The sequence below is a fragment of the Passer montanus genome, unplaced genomic scaffold (genome assembly GCF_014805655.1).
Source record: "Passer montanus isolate IOZ18808 unplaced genomic scaffold, ASM1480565v1 scaffold18, whole genome shotgun sequence".
Lineage (NCBI taxonomy): Eukaryota > Metazoa > Chordata > Aves > Passeriformes > Passeridae > Passer > Passer montanus.
This window is the reverse complement of record NW_024365381.1, coordinates 5,236,485-5,258,041: the sequence shown is the minus strand read 5'-3', so window position 1 is coordinate 5,258,041 and position 21,557 is coordinate 5,236,485.

The following is a 21,557-nucleotide window of genomic DNA, read 5'->3' as shown; positions in this document are numbered from 1 at the left end:
CTGTAGCTTAAGCTTGTCTTCTGGGCAACACTGTATGTTTTTCAGCATTTCATATTTCTTGGGCATTTTTACTGTTTGTTTGTTTGTTTGTTGTTTTTTGGTTTGTTTTTTTTTTCCTGTAGCTTAAGTTTGTCTTCTGGACACCACTGTATGTTTTTCAGTTTATTTTTAAAAAGTCATTTGAGAATGTATAAAGGTATTTCCTAAGTTATAGTGATAGTTTTGCTTTGTGACTTTTATAGCTCAGGTGGATTATATTGTTACAGTCAGTGAAGGAAGATTTGAGTGTAGGAAGATTTAGAAATAGATAATTTTACAGTAAAATATCTTGTTGTTAGTCCTTCTAGATAAATTCAGAATAAAATACCTTATTATTACTGCTTATACAACTCCTGTTTTACAAGGTTTTTGATGTTTCCTTTCGGTGCCAGTACCCTTTGCAAGTAAGAACCTCCGTCATGCTTGGGGGATTCACATGCTGCAAGGTGGGCTAACCTGTAGGCTCCAGAATTGACCATCTAATTTTTCAGCTACAGGAATAAAGAGAACTTTTTCATTTGGGTTACCTGAAATCTAGATTGTGTGTGCAGACCTAAATGGAGCAGAACAGAGGGAGGAGCGTAGGAGGGTTGCAGGGAATGTATGCTTTTCAACAGTGCCAGGGAGTGCATATATAGTGGTGCAACATGCTCAAACATATGGGCCTACATTTGGATGCATCTGTTTTGGGCACCCAAGCTGAGAGACCTAGAGAGCTGAAACTTCAGCAGACCTTTGGAACTAGCCTCTGAAAATCAGGCCTTTTTATGCTGTCTCAATTCTTTCTCATAAAAGTAGTAACTGATAATCAGTAATCAGGTTTGAAAACACATGTTGGGGAATATTCTCCACTCGGTGCTTAGAAAAATTAATATGTATAAAATCAGGGATTAGAGTTCTAAGTCTGCTTTGAATCTGACCGAAAATCTTAAAAGAAATACTTACTAACTGGAATGGGTGTATCTCAAAGGTTTAACCTGGCTTTGGTTTCATATGCTGAAGAGTATCATGCTTTCATGGCAAGAGACAGATCCAGAGGAATTTTTAATGTTTTTCTTTGCTAATTTTGATTATCTCTAACAAAATGCTCAAGATAAAAACTTTCTCCATTGCATGTTAATTAAACCAGCTCATAAACCACAATCAAATTAACTACAACACTGTTTCAGTAAAATATATGCATGATCCAAAGGGTAGCTGTCTGAACACCTACAAATACAGCCACATGCAATGGCTCAAGTAATACAAAACTGTTCTAGATTTTTCCTCAGTGATGTGTACTCAATATAAATTAGTTTGCTATGAAAAATAAAATGACAGCTCTAGCTAGATTCAGGATTTCTTTTCCACAGATTCAGTTCTTTGATCAAAAACTACAGTAGATTGAAGTTTGCTATTGTCAACATATTGTGCATACACAGTGTGTTTATTTTTTGAGCACTTTTAATGTATTTAACCTTAATGTCTGTTTCTTTAAAGCAAAGAAACTGTGGCTCAGCATCTTGAATTGTCAAAGCAACCTATTGCAGATTTCTTTTTATAGATGAAAAGAAGCGTCCAGATGATGAATGCTATTCACAAAGTGATTGCTGTGGCAGTCATATCATGTCTCAAAGTACACATGGCTGGGTAAATAGAAACTACTGAAACTTGTTCTGACATGTACAACTTTTTCCATGGCATATCTACTTTTGTGTCACCTAAGCAAATTCAGCTGGAGCTCTTACTAAAAATGCAAGAGATTTTATTTGCTTTTTAATTTTTTTGTTTGTTTTAATATCACTTCACTGGATAGGCCAAAAGTGAGATATTCCTCTCCCCCAGGAGACCCTCAAGTTTAGCATTAGAAGAAGTTTTGTGACAGTCTAGTAAACCTTTAATGAGAATTTCTTTTGTGACAGACAGATGTAAATGTATCCCTCTAATCCTATTCTTTCAGGATTTGTCTGCAGATGAATGTTAATAATTAGTAGTTGCTTTCTCCCTCCTCCTTCCTTCGTAAAATTGTATTCTTCATAAATTCATCGTCTTTTTTTCCCCCTGTTTTCTCAAAGTACCAGCAGCCCTGACAGCCTCCCTTTGTTCTTATGTTTATAAATAATTTATAATGTAGAAATATCTCTTCTTAGTCTTAAAAAATAAACTAATGGTTGAACATAACATACTGCCAGGAGCAGATCTACCACTAGCTTTAGAAAAAAAAAAAAAGGAAAAAAGCTTCATGATTAACAAAGAGAGAAAGAAGAAACATCACATGGAAATCTATTTATCTGAGTGAATGCTGATTTTTGTTTGCAGATGCTAAATGTATCTGAGCTACCCTTATTTTATGCTCTATTTCTTTTCTTTTCCAGACTGCACACCTCAATTCATTCCTTAAAAAATGTAGCTTCTTTTAAATGTCTTGAACAAACAAAAGGCTATAACGTGGATTAAGTTATCAGCACAAATGTGTTTACACTGGTTTAGGTGATTGTTTTGAGGAATATACCAGCCACTATATTGTCACATCCTTGATGATTGCTGTCCATGTTGTAGATACACTGCTAAAGAAAGTCACATATTTAGCCAAGACATTCAGTCTATTGTCAACTGCATGTGGGCCAGCTGTTGGTGTTGGGATTCTTGCAAAAGAATTCTAAAGGCTATACTGCAGTAGTATATACTTTGTCAAGAGCAACTCACACATGCAACCTCAAACTACAAAGAGCCAGCACTCCAATTAGAATTGAAATATACTGAGTTTCAACACCTACTGAACACAGAGGAATGATTCTGTTTCTAAATGTTTTTATGGCTCCATTATTGTTGCTTCATGCAGCCACAGCAGGAGCAGTGTCCACACAAACGACTAGAATTATTGTAAATTACAATAAATACAACTGAACTTGATATTCCATTGTCCAGCCTAATTCTGCGAAGGAATCTTTATTTTGCTGCAGGTTAGCATATGTCAAAGGAGATGGCTTAAAAGTCACTATGTGATAAAGAGGAAATATATTAAAGTCTTTTTTAAAACAATCCTAGAATGCAATTTAAATAGGGATCTCAACATTACCTCACAACAGCTGCCAGGACTTTTACCCAAAGGTGAGGTACCATATCATGACCTGCCTCAGAATGCTCCCTGTGATGGTGACATCAGTGAACACATGACTTACTATCAAACTACAGAACCTGTATGCACACTCCATAATTATACACAAGAAAGTAATTTGGATGCTACTTTGTTTCATAAGAAGTGAGTGTAGCTCTATTTTAACATACATTGTTTTAAATTCCCCCAGGCGCTAATTTGAGTCTCCTCTTCAGGGTACCCTCAATAGTCACCTACTCTTCAAGCACATTTAACTACAATGGAATCAATAGTACTACCTAATTTAAGGGTAGGAAATGAGAAGAAAAAGAATACCTTACCCAAGGTACACATACAGTAGAAAGTCGGGAATTTAGGCAGATATGCAAACCCCGTGTAGAAATAGTAATGACCTGCAGGGCTTAGCTTTGGATCTGAAGGAGGGTTGGAGCCAAGGCTAGTTTGATTTTGAAAAAACCAGACCAGCTGCCCTTTATAAATTATTCATTCTTGCTTTTGGCTTGTTTCTGACTTTGGAGAGTGGAATGACTTTTGGCCAGAAAGAGCACTCACTTAAAATCTTTTGAAATAACTGGTTAGGGAGCTTTCTGAATAAAAGAAGACGTCATTCCTAGCAACTTGGAGATGAATCTGTTTGCACAAAAACAGCTTGGAAAGAGAGGGTTTAAATCTCTGTCAGGTGTTTAAAACCAATCTGAACCCTCTTTTAAGGAGTTTGATCTTCTAATCCTCTACCTTTTCTCACCCCTTGCCTTTAACACTATGTAACAGGTTTCTCAGCTTCTGTTAAAATACATTTTGTGATAGTCTGTAAATCTCTGCTGAGATTGTGGCTGCTTTCAGATCTTACAGGGTGTGATGCAAGGATTCAATGTTTTTCAGGAACTCTACATTCAGAACAGAATCTCTTGAATTCTGCTTGAAAATCCCTGGGTGCACACATTGTAAAGAAAGCAGGAAGACAGACCTAAAATAGAGTATGCATCAAGACCAGAATTTCATCCAAAGGTATCATGCTTCTGAGGAGATATTTGAAAGCTCAGTGCAATCTTTTAAAGGAAAAGTTTCAAGTTCCCAAAGGCTGCTCAGGATCAAATGCCATGGGAAGGGAGGATGAGGTTGAAGGGAATGAAACATTTGATTGCAAAGAAGAAGAAAACAGAGAATGATACTGGTATAAAAGCATCTCAGACAAGCATTTGACAGTGGTAACTTCATTTTTTTAATATTGGGACATGAGTGCACAAATTAACCCTTAAATTCTTTTGTATTTGGCTTTAACCTATCACATCTTTATGGTAAAATGTCTGCCTAATGACAGTGACACATTACTTTTCAAATTTCACTAAACATCCTTCATGATTGCATAAAGCATTGTAGTTGTAACGCTACTTTATCTTGGCTAAATTATTCCCCTGATCTGTGCTATTACACAGGAAAGGCCACTTCCAATTCATTCATAACCACTGCTTTGTTCGACTCCAAACTTTAGCTTGAATAAACATCTTGAGACCCAAACACCTGAAAAGGAGATCAAGACACAAGCATATATCCAAATCTATATTGTTCCCCCCAGATTATAAAATGGACTAATCAAAACTTTAGTTGAACACCCCTGATTTTTGTTGGTGCCAATTCTTGATCAAAAATTTTTCAACCGCGACCCTTTGCTGCCTATAGCAATGTATCTTTATAGAATAGAAACTGCCTGGCTCCCTGGCATTATTAAGAAAATACAGTATACAAAAGCTTTAAGCTTCAAACCATACAGCATGATTATTATGATAGCAGGAGATGTCAGGTGGAGACAAAGACACATGGATAGAATTGACTCGAGGCACGTCATCAGAAAATAAGGGTGATGTGATCACAGTACTTATAGCATATGCAGCAGCTGTACAATTCTACATGGCAGCTTCCATCCTACCCTTCACATGAGGGAAAAAAAAGAGAGGATTCTGAGTAAATGATGGTTGAATACACAATAAATTTTAGTGTATGACAAGACACTTTCTTTTTTGTTTAATGTATAAATCAGGAACATTTATTAATTAATATCAATTAAAATAATGTATTTGCTTTCTTTCTACAGTTATGTCAGCCTTATTAAAAGCCAAGTGCTAAATCTTCATTAGATTTTTCAATATTAAAATACTTCCATGAAATATAAATTAACATTTAACTTGTTGCTGGTCATATTAAGGAAAAGGAGGAGGTAAAACCCATTGGGATTGAAATCCTGACTCAGTTAAATCAATGGGACTTTTGTTTCTGAGCTCAGTGGGGCCAAATAATTCCCTCCCTGTTGACAAGAGGCAATACCTTTAAATCTGGCTGAGAAGCAGGCCTCAGGAAGTATTCTGTTTCAGTTTTTATTCCTGACTAGCATGATGATAGTTAAAATTTTCAAAGTATCCTTGGCGACATGGGGAGAACATGTGCCCGAACAAGAGTAAAAATGTTTAGATTCCTGGGTAGCTTCAGTGCTTTAGGAAACCTTACGGTGTGCCTAGAATTTTAACAATTCTACCTCATGAAAAGACACAGCGGCGTTCTCCCTAGAATGATGCAAACTCTACTTTTCGGTAGATGAAACCCGGAGAGCGAGCAGCTCAGATGTGAGCCCTGGAATTGCCATCAGAGCGCGGGCTGTCGGCGTTGCGCATCTGGAGGGACGTGCCCTGTCTGATGAGCGCCAGCCATAGCGGGGCCTGCTGCGGCTCCGCACTGGGATCGGCCCGGGCTCAGCTCACTGCACAGCTTGTGCAAGATTTCCCAGCGGATGCGAAGTTTAGGAAGATGGATAGGTCAGGAAGGGAGAGAAGCTGAGTAGCTGCAATCAAGTTGAAAGAAACCACCATAATGTGCAAATTCAGTCATAGCTGTGATCAGTGAATGGCCTTCCTTTTGCAATAGCCCCAGTCTTGAATCAGAGCAAATCTATCTGGAAAACCGGCCAAGAACCCTTTGAAACGGCCAGGTCGCCTTTCAGAGCTTTTGTGCTTGCTGAAGCAGCTTGCGAGCTTTTTGCCTTTCAATGAGAAAGGAGACGAGATATTCTAACTGTGCTTCATCTGGCTGCAGCTCCACTGCGTGTGGAACCGGGAACGCAGCTCTCTCCTCCGTGGGTCCCTGCATCACCAAGCCACAAGGTGGTGGTATGGTGTCACTTTTTTTTAAGCAACAAAAAGAGGTTTTGTTTAATGAGCTTGAACTCACAAGCCTGCTCATCTAGTGAACTGTGACTTTTCAAATACCAACCTATTAATGTCAAAGGCAATACTGAAGGGAACAGTTCTGTTTGATTTAAAAAAAACAGACAATGTGAAGTCCACTATGCTCTAATATCTATCACCTATGGGGCTCCATTCATGCCTAATGCTTTATTCAAGCTAAGACCTAGTTTTTATATATCAGATTAATACATATCTACAGCTTTGCACCTTTCTATTTTGATTTTTTTATTATCAGGGCTCGCCGGGGCCATTTTCATTCCCTTACTATAGCATCTGCAAGCAGGTGGATTAGAGATAACTCTCATTGTGCTTTGTTTTCTCCTGACACTGTCATTAATCATTCCTTAAGCCACACTTCAACTTATAGTAATCAGGACTGGCTGTTCCCAAGCTGCACAAGAATTGCCTTTCACAATGTAATGTGAAATTGGAAGCGAATGGCTGAAGCCAGACGCTTCTTCTGCATTCCCCATCTATCTCATCATTTAGGTATTTATCCATCTCAGGCTTGTACAGGGAGCATCTCGCTCCTTCCCATGAGGACACAGATTGCAACAGAGGATCAGATTTGTTACCCAGGCTTTGGGCTTTGATTGTCCTCTTATAAGTTCGGGATTAAAGTGAAATTTCCCACAGGGCTATGCAGGATTTGCTAGCATTTAACTGTTTAACCTGGCTGTTTGTGAATGAGAATCCTGTGGTCAACTATTCCACAGAGAATATTATGGTAAGCCAGCTCTGAATGGCAGATATTTCGGTAAATTCCTGTAAAGACTGCTACAGTTGATTCCAATTAAGTTCATACCTGATAACAATTGTTTTCTTGTACATGATGAACAGTAATCTTATGATAAAAAAAACAATTGTCTAGTCTCTTGTGAAATACTCTTGTCAGCTTCAGAATAAATGCAGACCTTCAAAAACTTGCAGTCATCTATTTATGCTTCTAGAATCGGTGCGCACTAATTTGTCTTGAACTAGGTCATATCCCTCACTGTGGAGAAGAGCTGCTGTATTCCCTTCTATTTTATCCAATTTTGGTAATAAGTATAAGGTAATAATATCTGTAGTAGCACAGCAGTGGAATGGACAAACATTTTAAACAAACTGCACTTGATGTATTAATAAAGACAAATTGATGGTTCTGGAAAGCATGCTGTTAAATATGTATCCAAAACAGATGTATTTTTCCTGGCATTTGATGTGATTCTTGCACAAAGGGAAGTACCTATAATGTGCTATTCTCCATGAAACTGAAAGCAAGGGGAAAAATTTTCAGTCCACATTATCTATCTTTTAGTCTTAGCTTTAGATCCATTTAAGGAAAAAAGATTTTAAAACAAGTCAAAATCATTTTGTTATCTAGTTTAAAAAGACTGTATGCTCAACCACTGTATATATATTCTATTTAATGTGGATGTGTTTTTAAAATGCCTAGGAGGATAGTACTCATTTCATGTGCTTCTCCAAGAGAGACATAACACCCAAGCAACTGAAGTACATAATTTAACAAAACATTTTAGCTTGCAGTGAAATCAGTTCCTTGGGAGGGAATGGACTGAATCATTAATCTCAATTTTAACCCCACTCCCTGAGAAATTCTTACATCTTATTCAAAAGTTTTCTTTTTATTTTTTTATTTTTTATTTATTTTGTTGTTGTTGTTGTCTAAAAATGTGCTGAATTTCCAAAATAAGCTTTCATGGGATTTATTTTGGGAATAAAAATAATAAATATTTTTATTTATCTCTTTAAAAATAGTTACAGAGACCCCAAGAAAAAGGCTCATGCATATTATCAATTACAAATCTACAAATTCTAATGCAGAATCTAATCAACAAATATAATACACAAATATATTACTTTTATTATTCACCCTTCGGCTACATTCTGAACCTGTAGTTCTGACATTGATCTCGTGTTAACCAGTGTCTCAGTGAAAAGGAACAGTGCTTGGTTGTGTAACGGCACCTGTGAAAACCTCACTGCCTGAGTGCAAATTACTAAATATCTTTGCCATCGTTTTCTCTTTCTCTCATAGCACTAAATGATTACTGAAAAGGCATAAGCAATCCTTTCTATTTATTTGAAATATCCACTAGATTCAGATGAGTAATTTTCAGCTGTGTATAATGCTCCCAAAGTAACCTCTTCATTTCCATTGTTTTAGTGTGAAATCATTTCCTCGGGAGATAATTAGAGTTGCTCCATTTATTACATTAAATGATTAGCATGCACTTGAAATGATTCAGTATATTTTCCTTTATTGCTGATGACTCTTAAATATGGGCCTACATTTTTAATGGATAAATTAAGATTATCTTGACATTTTGTGGCTGCCTCAGCAGCAAAACAAGACAGACTTTCTTTTCCAAATACACACACAGGTGTGTGTTGAACAACACATATTAGCTGAAGGGCTTCTATTCACCTGATTATTCCACATGCCTCAGCTTAAAGACCAGTAAGTTTGCAGGTAAAATGTGAGTTTAAATGTACCAAAATTGCTACTGCTTCTGTTGCATGTGTAGTTAGTAATTATTCTTAAGTGTCATGGGATCAGAATCCCAGCATCTCAGCTAAAACGTCTGCTTCCTCTGAACAACCAGCATCTTCTTCCAAATGCATACAAAATTATTTCTTACAGTGGCAGACTTGCACTTTTATCATATTATATTAATTAATCTAAATGAATAAAAGAGTTTTTCTGCATGCTAACTAGTGAACTATCATCCTCTCATTTATGAGAATAAATTACCCTAGAATTGTGAAAATATATCCCAATTAATACTCCTTATTAAAACTGAGTAAGGTTTAATGTCAAGCTACAGCAACAGCTTTAAGACTTTCTTTTAAGAATGGAAGTCTGTACTAATATGCAGATGGGCTGCAGTTGGGACCAGGTATTTGTGTAACCAACACCGTGACAAGGACTCCTGCAGCAGTTGCCAACACTGACCTGGATGTGGTGTATACGAACAATGACAGAGGTCAGCAGATTTAAAAGGGCTCCATTTTCCCAAGACTGTGCCATGTCATTCCCAAAAGAAAGCCAAGGAGATATTTAACTGGATTTGAAAGCTTGGTTCATTGGAGTTAAATGAACTACCATACTCGAGCTTCCTTAGTGGTTGTGAAACTGATGTCATTATTAAAGGATGCATTCTCCTGTGATGGGATACATTCACCTGTCCTTCATTTCTTAAATTTCACCATAGCCCAAAGACTCCTCACACATCCAGTGTGTGTAAATACAAACATGTTTTGTATTTAAAATGTTATAAATGTAATAAGAGTTTTTAATGGTAAGGATTCTCTTGGCAAGATTTTATTAGTGTTATTTAGTTTTTGAAGAGAACATACACAGGTTATGTGTGGTCAAACAAGGATCTCATGTTTTATCTGAACATCCATTTCACTGTTTCAGTGAGTAAATTCACTTTTTCAAAAAAATATACAAACTGCGAGTGTACAGACTATGAAAGAGAAGACATATTAAAAAAAAATTTAAAACAGTATTATGAATGCTTTTGTGTGTAATGCAGTATAAAAACCACTTTCATAAAACTGTATCTTAGATCAGAAAATAATATTCTAAATTAAATGCTCAGTACTAAAAAGAGAAAATGTATATATTTTGACTTGTTCACTAATTAAGCACACAAAAATAATCTTTCGACTGCCTATTTTCCATCTAGAAAGCCACTGCAGATATTTCAGTTTTACAGAATACTCTAAGAAATATTTCTTCATGAATTCATAAACATTGCTCATGTTGCATGAACAAGAAGCAGATGTATTTGCGATAGTAGATCTCACCAAATCCAATAAACTGTGCCCTTACAAGCAACGTTACTCTTATTTCATGTAGTATTGCTGCGTGGAAACAGCAATGGCATGCATGGCTCTATATGCTTGGAAACAAACCCTTTTCCTCTCTTTATTTCTTGCTTATATGATCTGTGAATCAGATTTTCACCTGTGTCAAAGCAGCAAATTTGACCACGGTGTGGTCATACAGGACATACTTCCCAAATTAAACTATAAAAGTCCAAGAAAATATTTGATTTGGTTGTTCCTTGGAATATGGTGAGAGGAGTGGGAATGCCTGCTGTAATTAAGCCCAAACAATGAACAGCTATGTGCTCCTAAATGAAAATTGGGCAAATCCAGCCCTGTTCAGTTAAATTCTTACAGCACAGGATTATGTTCCACCAGTAAACAGCTCCAGACATTAACAGGAGGTTTGATAAACTGGCACTCAGAGATTGCTTCTGCTCTTACTAAAGTCATAAATGTGACTCTTTTTTTCTATCTCAGTGATACCTGACCATCATAACTAGAGGTGAAGGTCTGGTCACCTCATTAACAACCAATAATCCTATTTACGAGCTCCAACATTAGTATATGATGTAGGCACATTTATCATTTAAAACTTCAGCAGTATAAAAGCACACCATTAAATAATAGCACTACTATAGGCATATTATACAGAAAGTGCCATAATGTTGTTTGTATATGACAGGCATTTTTAGTGTAAGAATGCTGAAATTCTACACTGATGTCATTAAAGCATAAATGACATACTACCAAAAGATGGAGATACTAATGTATGGTGGTTAAAACTACACTTCTTTGCAGGTTTTAGAGTATTTTTAATAGCTTCAAAGCATGTTTTTAATAGACGAAGGTATAACAATACCAACAGTAGTGGCATGAAAGGTTACAATGGATGAACACCATCTGTCTCAAACATTTATTCCATTTAAGTAAAAATACTTGATAGAGAGCATTTCTATTATTCACAAGAAATCATGGAATATAATGGTTCCTAGCACTCCTTTTGTAATAGCTTATTTAAATACTTGGGGCTGCAATTCTGATTCCCACTTTGTTCAGACTTCACAGAAATACTTCTTACAATTGATCACATTTTTATTCTTTATTGTATTCTAAATAGCCTCTGATTTTTCAGAACCCAAGACTAAAAATTAGATTTGCAGAAGTGAAAAGTACAGTCTTGAAAAAAATCCCCTATACACTTTTCTTAACTGTTCTTAAGAGGAACAGCAACTACGAAATTGAACAAGAAACACTATGCTATGAATAATTTTGTTTACAGAAATGCTTTAAGGAATTATTCCTGAAGTCTAAATGGGGCTTGATGGGCCTTTTCTAAACCCTTAAAATCTGAAATGACCTGAAGGTAAAAAGACCACTTGACTTTGGATTCCATTTCTTTGTAATATTTTCTTCAGTGCTTTCAGCTCAGACTATCGTAGTTTACACAAAATTAAGAAACCCAGTCTGATAAGATGTTGTTAAAATTCTATTTATGATTTTAAGTTCATTTATTGCAAAAAAAAAAAAAATTAAATGAGGAAGCAAGAATAGAACTTTATTTATGATAAGGTTTGATATCAATAGTTTATAGATGTTGTGCTTCCAACCTTTCTCAAATTATTTAAGAACTTTAAATGGATTTATTATGAGCCCAGGATAATCTCTCAGTTGATTGAAAACAGTACAAAATCATCGGAACTCTTAGCTTATATCCAGTGGGGATAAAGATATTTTTCCTGATTTTTTTTCAGAACAAATCATAAAATCATAGATAACCAGCTCAGAAGGGGGTCTTAAGGATCACCTGGTCCAGCTTTTCATGGCAAAAACACTGTCCAGACTATAAAATGGTGATAGTTATTTTAATTTCAGAAGAACTGGACTTCTAGATGAAGAGCAACTTAAAATAAAAATTTATAAACAAAGAAGCAAAGGTATATTTGCATTAAATCCTTGTCAATTTACATTCAGACAGTAAGACTGGAAGATGTGATGTGACTTAGGTTCGTTGTGCTACCTTGGGTCAACCACATTTTCCCTGATAAAATGGTATAGTTACATAGAATAGTTATTGTTTTAAACTTAAATTTTTAATATTTTAAGTTAGAATTAATTAAGAAAAAAACTAAAATAACTAGTATAAACTGCATTATATTATGATGTTAGTTATTAATATATTCAGTACTGAAATTGACCACAGTATTATATAAATTCATAGGTTATTGTTTTGCCTTTTTTAATAAAACTTGTTTAGCCTGGAGGAGACTCAGAGGTGACCTTATCACTCTGCAAATCTCTGAAAGGTGGTTGTAGCCAGGTGGGTGTTGGTCTCTTTCTCCAGGCGCAACTGACAGAACCAGAGGACAAAGCCTCAAGCTGCATCAAGGGAAATACAAGTTGAATATAAGGAAAAAGTTTTTTATGGAAAGAGTGATCAAGTTCAGAATGGTCTGCCAGGGGAGGTTGTGGAGTCACCATCCCTGGATGTGTTTAAAGGGACTGGATGTGGCACTCGGTGCCATGGTTTAGTTGAGGCGTTAGGGTTGGACTCGATGATCTTTAAGGTCTCTTCCAACCTAACGATTCTGTGAAATCTGTTATTTACCTTTATGAGGATCTTTGTATCATTATAACTTGCAAATGAGTGCATACACAATTTTTAAAATATGTATTAGCTAAGTGATAAAGAGATGTAGCTCTTTTATGGGCATATAAGCTCTCTAAGGTCAAAAAATGCCACATCTCCTAACTTTCAGCTCATTCTAAAATGGTTTAATGTGATAAACTTCATATGGCAGAAGTATTATCAGACTACAGCATGGGACTCTTCGAGCAGTCAGCAGCACTCTTTTTAATATTGTTCCCATTTGCATTTTAAATAACCAAATGGTTTTCAGGCATTTAATAGAAAAACATTTTTTTTAAATGAATACCAAGAGACATGTGTAAATAGCAGCACAAATTGCTCCTGGGCTATAAACCTGAGTGCCAAGTTTGTCTCCAGTATGAATACAGACAAGTGTTAAAAGTCTGAAAAATGGATTCCTTAATGGATATACTGGCAGACCTGTAAGTGTAATAGAGCTAGAATGTTCCTCTTTAATAAAGATATCATATTTCATCTCCTAGATTACACATAGCTTTTCTATTCTAAATAAAAATATTAGAACAAGAAAATTTTTCCCTGCGTATCATATTTAAAAATGTGCAAGGGAATGTCATCCAACAATTTGTAAGCATTGAAATTATTTCCTTGAAAACAATAAAAAGTAATCCCTAAAGATATGGTAAATATACAGTTCCTTTATTGAACAAACAAAAATAGATTATGCATTCCTTTTTCAGAATCAAATGCATCTGCTTTGACTGAGGCAAACAGACACATCTGGGGGCTCGAATCTTAGCACAGTCTCCGTGACTCTCTATATTGTCAGTGCATCAGTAACCTTGTATTTAACCAGATTATTTACAGTCAGAGCCTTATAAGATCACACCCATTGCTGCTGGTGTGAGGGAGGGAAGGAGACCTCTGAAATTGAATACAAATGTGATATTTATTGTTACATTTATTGGGCTATAACCATATATCAAATGTGCTAAATTCACAGAGATAAAATAATACAATCACATCAAGACTGAAAATTTAATACTAGACAGGGACCTACAAGTTCCCTTCCATCACCGCTTGCTTTGTGGCTCATCTGAACAAACACTGTGCCCTGGAATTTACTGGACAATTCTTGTCTGCTGCTTATTAAATACAGGGGCTATTGCCTTCTGAAATTTATGCTAACTGCAAGCAAACCTACTTATACACCTAATTTGTAAAGCAAAACATTTTTTTGCTTGCTTTTTCCAGAAAAGAAAAAATTAGTAATCTCCGCAGATATATCAGTGTATTGGTAGGAGGGCAGCAGATCTAAACATTGCTGTTAATATGAATATACGTATTTGTCTTTGGAAGAATTTTGACTGTGGGGTAAATTAGTTTAGATTTCACCTAAAATATTATCCCCAGTTGCTATGCTAAAAATGCAGCTAGAATATAATGCATTTTGGCAGTGTCAGACTTGAGAACCTGATACTGGCATGGCCAGAGTGGTTAAGCTTTTCCTTTCACCAGTGCTACTTTTGGCTTTAGAGAGAGGGTTCAAGAAGTCACTGCATCCATGGATCCATTATAGTGGAAAAGCAGACAATGTATTTGGGAGGTGGAGCATGAGTTCTTTATATTATACCATATTTCCTTTTGGTTAACCAAATAACACCAAGCTTCAACTCGAGAAATAGCCTTCAGCTGGTGCCTTGCCTTCATAGACTGAAAATAATGATCCACTTCAGCGTATATGTTTTCTAATATACTTTAACAACTCATTCTGTATATACCCATATAACATGATTATGTTTCTGTCAGGACCTAAGTGGTGTGGATCGACAGCTATAGTAAACTGCTAGAAGAAAACTAAGCAAAATCCACTCCATATCACTCATTGATGCCAGTAGGTTGAAACAGGCCCTTGTCATTGACAAGTGTAGCAGGCATATTCTGCACTCCACTAAAAATAGCAAATAAAAATAAAGGTGGATAGGAAAAAAAGACTTAGCTTGTTTTCAAATGCCTTTCTTAGTTTCCCTAAGGAAGGTCTTAAAAACATAAAGTTGGATGCAATAGAAGTATTCATTAATAAATATATTGGAATGATTTTCAAATGCTCGGGGGAAGGTTTGGGTCTTCTGTCTTTTGAACTGATGTTCATTTGAATGGCTTCTTTTGTGGCAGAAGAATTACACCAGCTTTACACTCATGAAACAGGCAGCAGAATTTAACACTTGATATGCAAGATGGAACTTTATCCTGAAAGAGAATATAAGGCTGTTGTTCTTTTTAGTAGCATTACTCAAATTTAATTATAGCAACCTGCTCTTTTTTTTTTCCTTTTTTTTTTTTTAATTGTGGCAGTAGCTGAGTTTTGATCTTTCTGAGTAAATTTGCAACTTCTATGGGACAGAAGTAAAGACAAGCAGCAGCAGCACAGAACCAGATAATTCCTCTTAGACAAGGGAGATTGTGGTTACTTTTTCTGACAGCTGTGATTGTAGAATTTGCAAAATTATTTTGATATAAGTTTTAGGGATTTCTCTCCCAATTATCTTTCTTTATACCGAATACTTTCATAATACTTAAAAGTGGTATCCTTTATTACAACTCTTATTACAGTAAAATCGATGGAAGCCTGAGTAGTGGGTGTATTGTTATGACACTTAAACTATTTGTAAATATTGCTCAAAGCTTTCTTAGCATATTTTAGCAAGGCAACATTACAGCAAAGTATAATTTGTGGCACATGATAAAGGCTGTATGCTTCAAAGACAATCACAGTGGAAAACAGACTCATGAGAAGGAAGCCACAAGTGTGTCACTTCCCAGAAAAAGCATTTGTTTCAGTCTTTGGGTTTGGAGGGTTTACTCTGTGATGATGAAACCCACAGAGGTGGGGAGGAGGCCATTTCACTTTGCTTTCAGTGCCCAGTAATAAACAGACAGTACCTTGAATAGTGAGATTTCTTTTGGTTCTGTAGCTTCTCTTTCCTACTTAGGCTTTATACTGAAGAGAGCTCCTCTAATTGCAAGACTGGAGCCGTAACACCAGCATGCTTTCATTACCTTCTCATTCCAGATATGAAAAGAATGCAGTGGTTTACAGTAATATTACATTCAGTGAGGGCTTTGTTTAGACTCACTTAAAATTCTTCAAAGGCACCCTGTAAGAAGAGCATTAAAATCATAAGGAAAAGCTCAATGAACAGCCTTCCAGTCTGTATCAGCCAGCTTGTAAAAAAGAATGTAAACACCCACCCTGCACTTTCTGAAAAATAAAATGTTCTGGCTGCCAGCCTGAATGATAGGGACTAATAACAACAAAAATATTTACATTGCCCCTGTTCTTTTTTATAATCACCTCCAGTGTATAGTTTATGGAAGGTGTTTTATACATTTTAAGTTTAACAGTGTGATCTTAGAGTAATCTGTACTTAATAACATACAGGGAGTTTGACCACTATCTGGCTGTTCAGTAGAGCCTTAACTGCTACAGCAAGTAATCCCCAGATACTGATCATGCATCATATATAATGAAGCTTTTTATATTCTTGTTATAGTAATAAAGGATGATTTTTTGACATTTATTGCCAGAGAGGTTGGCCCCACCACAGGTAAATGTTACAGGTTTCCATTGATATCATGCCAGTGAGGAAAATACATGGTGACTTTAGTTCTCAAACCCCATATATTCTGAAAAAATTCCAAAATTTGATCCAATCTGGATTCCCTTACATGACCATTACTTATACCAAGAATGAATAAAAAAATCTAAGTGACTATTGATATATAATGACCCACCACCTTTAAAGTCCATTCATGTGTATTTTTTGCCATTTCTGTGTTGCAGTTTAGGCGTGCTTCAATAAAATTTTTATTATGGTTTATACTATAATTTCAGAGGGGAGTCAAAATTTGGGATCTTTATGTCAAGTAGAATGTCTGACTAGAATTACAGACATTTTCACCAAAACATGAATTAATGGGCTGTTAATTAATACTACTGTTAATAGGCTTGATAGTCTTGTTTCCTACCTGTGTAAAGCTATGTTTTTCTTCATTTTTTTACCCAAAGCTTGGGCTAAAAAGAAATAGAATATTTTAGAAATAATGCCGTGATTTTGCAGAAATGTTTAGGTTAGTGGTTCTTGGGGGGGAGAGGGAAATAAAAACACCTGAAATCAGTGTAGAGAAGCAAGAAGGTTAGAATTTAGTTCAGCCCATTATGATGTTAAATTAAGGCCATGCCTTGTTCTCCCTGAAGTCAATTAAGTTGTAATCTTTCATCATTGTATCATTTTACAATCACTGAACAGTCTGCATGTCTTTCTACCTTAAAAAATAGATCCTAGATCCTTCTAATTATATGGACACATTGCACAAGGTATTACAATCCCTTTTCCAAATAAAACCCTCCACTTTGACAGTGCTCTGTGTTCTGACAGGCACCTCACTACATACAAAATAAAACGTGTGTGCAGAATCTTGCATGTGCCTTGTACAGCATGTGTGTTAAAGTAGGTGACAGTAGGGAAGAGGATAAGTGAAGCAGCTACTCCACACGGGACCCCTATGAATATTCATTTTGGAGCAGTCAGTCCTGTTAGGCTGCTACACTACATTTTAAAGTAGTGATCAATAAACTTACTATAAATAAATAAACTACATATTTTTATTCCCGTTGAATATTCTAGTTGATTCAAGCAAATTAGTTACAGTGTGTGAAAACTCCCACCAGGAAAAGATGCTTAACTGTTTTTTTTTATTACAGTTTACTATATCTAGAAACATTTCTCACACTGATGATTTTCCAGAACTTCAATTTACCTCTGAATTTTATACATGCAAACTAAAAGGGACAGCAGGGTTCTACTTTTAGAATTTTAACACCATTAAATACCAACTAAAATTACCACACTTGCAGAAAAGGAGGATAAAAACATAGCAAACTCCTACTCTTAAATTCTGCTATACACTCAAAAAAGTAAATAAATACACTTTAAAACATGGAAGCATTTCCAATTAAGAATAACATTTACATTAAGATTGTAATCACATTTTCTCTCCAGTGAAATAAGGAAACCTGAAGAGACATCAGATATATTATAAACGTCCTTAGAAAAACCACTTACATCAGGAAAACAGAGAGTACTACAAAACAATATATTTTACAGACCTCGGTATCTGTGGTTGCGAATGTGAAAGCTGTAAGCTGAAGAATGAGAAACTCTGAAGATTTCCTTTTATGAATTTTAAGGTTTTTATGAGTTTAAGTTTTACTTTTTAAAATGCATGAAAAAACATTATTAATATGGGACAGATATTTCTATAAAGTATAAAAAAAAATCTGTGTGCTGTCTTAATTTTCAGCTTAAATTTACAGACATGCTACATGGCAACAGTATTAAAGAAAAAAAGAGGGATACATTTTCCTATTCAATAAAAAGCCATGGAAGTTGCATGGGGTAGAGTCTCTAGGAAATCCACTCTTTCTTTGAAAAAAATGTCATTGGTGAGATAGGAGATTGGCACCACAATGAGCAAAATATAGTGAGGGTTGATACGGACTGTCAGCTAGAATTTGGGTTAAGACACTGACTTTTGTCTGCATGATGCCTACCTTCCAAAGAAGATGGAAGATGCAAAACTGAAAGTTTCCTCTCTCTGGTTAATGTGGTCTATACAAGTGAATAATGTATAAGAAGATATTCCCATGATAATGTCACAATTATTCATTGTACAGCTATAAACTCAAATATTCACATTAACATCTAGGTATTATTTTTCTTCTCTGAAATTAAGTGAGTGGCATCAGTGGTCATAAATGAGAGCATTCATCAAAGGCGTAGGCCATGGCAGAGGATTAAGTGAATGCTGATGAAGTGTCCAGATTCCCATAACTTGGAATGGGCTGCATTCAGCATTCCTTTATTATCCATCTGCCACATAACAAAAAGTCTCATATATTTAATGCAGGTTTGCCCTCGGCCACGTAATAGGATTAGGAATAATTTCTACAAATTTACAAAAACAAATCACATGGGAAGGCTTAGAATTTGCTAATAATTTCTCCATAGCTGGGAGATCAAAGGGATGTAAGAGTCCAGAGCCAGGCGGTAGTTTGACCCTGGCCAAGCTTTTTTAATGAAAGGGTTAATCTTCTCAGAGGTGACCATAGAGGAGCAAATAGTGTGACCAAAGGCAGATTCAGGCCTCCGAAAATAGGAAGAAAATCGTCTGCAAAGTATGACAGCAAGAAAACATGTACAGAACAACAGTACATTTTGTCTGAAAAAATAAAATAAAACAGCAAACCACAATGAACTGTTCTTAAGCAAAGTGTGACTGGCAGGAGAGGGGGGTTTTGGTGTGGAAGGAGAAGTGCCATGTGGAGGAGAAGCAGCTTGCAGAGTGGGCCAGAAATATTAAACTTTCTTTCTGAGTAACAGAGAATAGGCTGAATGCCTTCAGTCTAAAAACACTTTCTATTGTCTTCTGGTGAAAATCATCTTCTCCAAATGTGTGCCAAAGCATTGGTTGGTTGGTTGTTTTTGCCATATCCTTGTCCTGTTGTTTTGTTGTTTTTTTATTTTTTATTTTCCAGAGAAAATGCAGTGTAAACACACATAGGGGAGTTTTTGGGAGGACCTGAACAAGATGTCTAGTGAAGCTTTTTCAGAAATATTCTTGGTTTGATGCAGCTCTTGCTTAAAAACATTGGCTTCTTGGAAGGTAATTCTGTCTCTCAAATAAAATCAAATAGCCATATAAGAAAAGACAGGAGAATTAAAACAAACAAACCAAAAAAGAAAAATGAAATGAAGGTATTGGGAGGGTGTGTGCCTAAGTCTGGGTCTATATTTTTGGGGTTTTTTATCCCTTAACAATCACTAAGCCTGTCTACAAATTTTCACCCTGCTGGATTTGCTTCCCCACTCAATAATCTTCAAAGAAAGAATGCTAACATCAGCTGTAGGTGGCGGGTATTTTAATGTTTGCATCCTAAGTGGTTTTAATGAATTTTGGAAGTATAGCACAATGGAGTACTAGCTTTTTCAATTTAATAGAAATCATGTGATCATTCTCATTTTTGGTTCCTGACCTGTTGTAACAAGTTTGAATACAGTACTTATTCTCTGAGGTTTTCTTTACCTATTGGGATATCCATCAAATGGCAGATCAAAAAGTCTGGTTGCAAGTAAATTAGTGAATAATTTATTACAGCTGCACAAAAGCCCAAGCAGACATCTGAGCCTTCTATTTCTCTTCTTGGAAGAGAATTTTAGGCCAAAACTTTACTTCAGCCTTAACATTAACCTCAAATGAACCTATACATCCCACTATTCTTGTATTAAATAAGAAAAAAGGAACAATAATGACAGGGAAATAATGAGAAGATAATTCCCAGGAAAGAATGAAACATATCCAGGCAGAACATTTTGGTTTGAACATGGGGACTGCTATGCACTTAGTGTAAGAAAAACCCTCTGAAAGCTGAGGAAAAGGATCAGATTAATATTCCTGGGGAGGAAACTTCCTTTTACTTGTCACAGACAGACTCCTATCAAGGTGGCTAGAAAAGGAGGATGCACTTTCATGTGGTATTAGACAGTGCAGCTCTTTCTAGTCTGTGACACAAGGGAACTTCCAAGAAGGATACCAATGAATGTCTAAAACTGGTGTGAGTTCTGGGAAAAAGGAACAATTTTTGGCAGTGTAAACTGGACAGAGGTCACCAGATTTATTTCACTCAGCTTTCTAGGAAGCCAGCAGTTTATGATAATTTGACATTGCTACCACTATGGACTGAAATTAAATGTGCTGTAGGTATAAGAGACTGTAAATTATTTCCACTAGTTACCTGCACATTGTCTGTTTATTTTATATAGATCATGGTTCATTCCATCTCTCACACTTTAGGTAATTCCATTTGAGATGTTGAAATCCAGACTAATTTTTTCTTTCTTGCACAGCAGTGCTACTCAACCTTCTGATAAAAAGTTGGTTTTTGATATTCCACAGTGGATAGAGGTATAAGTATCTTGTAAATAACTTTCAGGCAGGGCTTGAGGTTAATGTTTTGTGCCCCACACTCTCAAGTTGCGATGATCTTAATAAAAAATACACTGACTAGTATAATCCATCACTGATAAGAAACAAAAAATGCTCAATTCCTGTTTATTAGTGGCAACACAGATATATAGACTCGTGTGTATTAGAGAGGCAAAAGTTTTAACTAAGACAGTTACCTTTAGTGTGTATTTAGATCATCTTTAGACTAAAACCCCCAGCAGTTCAAAAAATTTCAGTCATCTGGTTACACAGGCTATTGGATGTCTGTTGATATTGTGTGGTAAAGACAGGAGTCCTTACTCTGAAACTCCAGTGGAAATTATAAGATGGGTACTTTTAATTAATTCTTCTCTTTCAACGATGGTTGCCAGCTACCTAAACGAGATAGCCAGAATAACTACCTAAACTTGAGCTCTGTGCAAGGACTCAGATTTTACAGCAGCAGTGCCCACCTTGCCAAGTACAGATGTTATGACAGTGCTCTTTACTGATGAGCAGCAAAATGCAAGAATGTCCCTGCTGTACTCCACAAATATATCACTTATGAATATTCTGGTAATTTGAGCCACAAATTAGTTTTACCGCTGTTTCATAAAAACAACACAGTGTCTGGAAATTGAACAATATATTATTTTGAATTTTCAACATTATAGGAGATACAGTCATATGA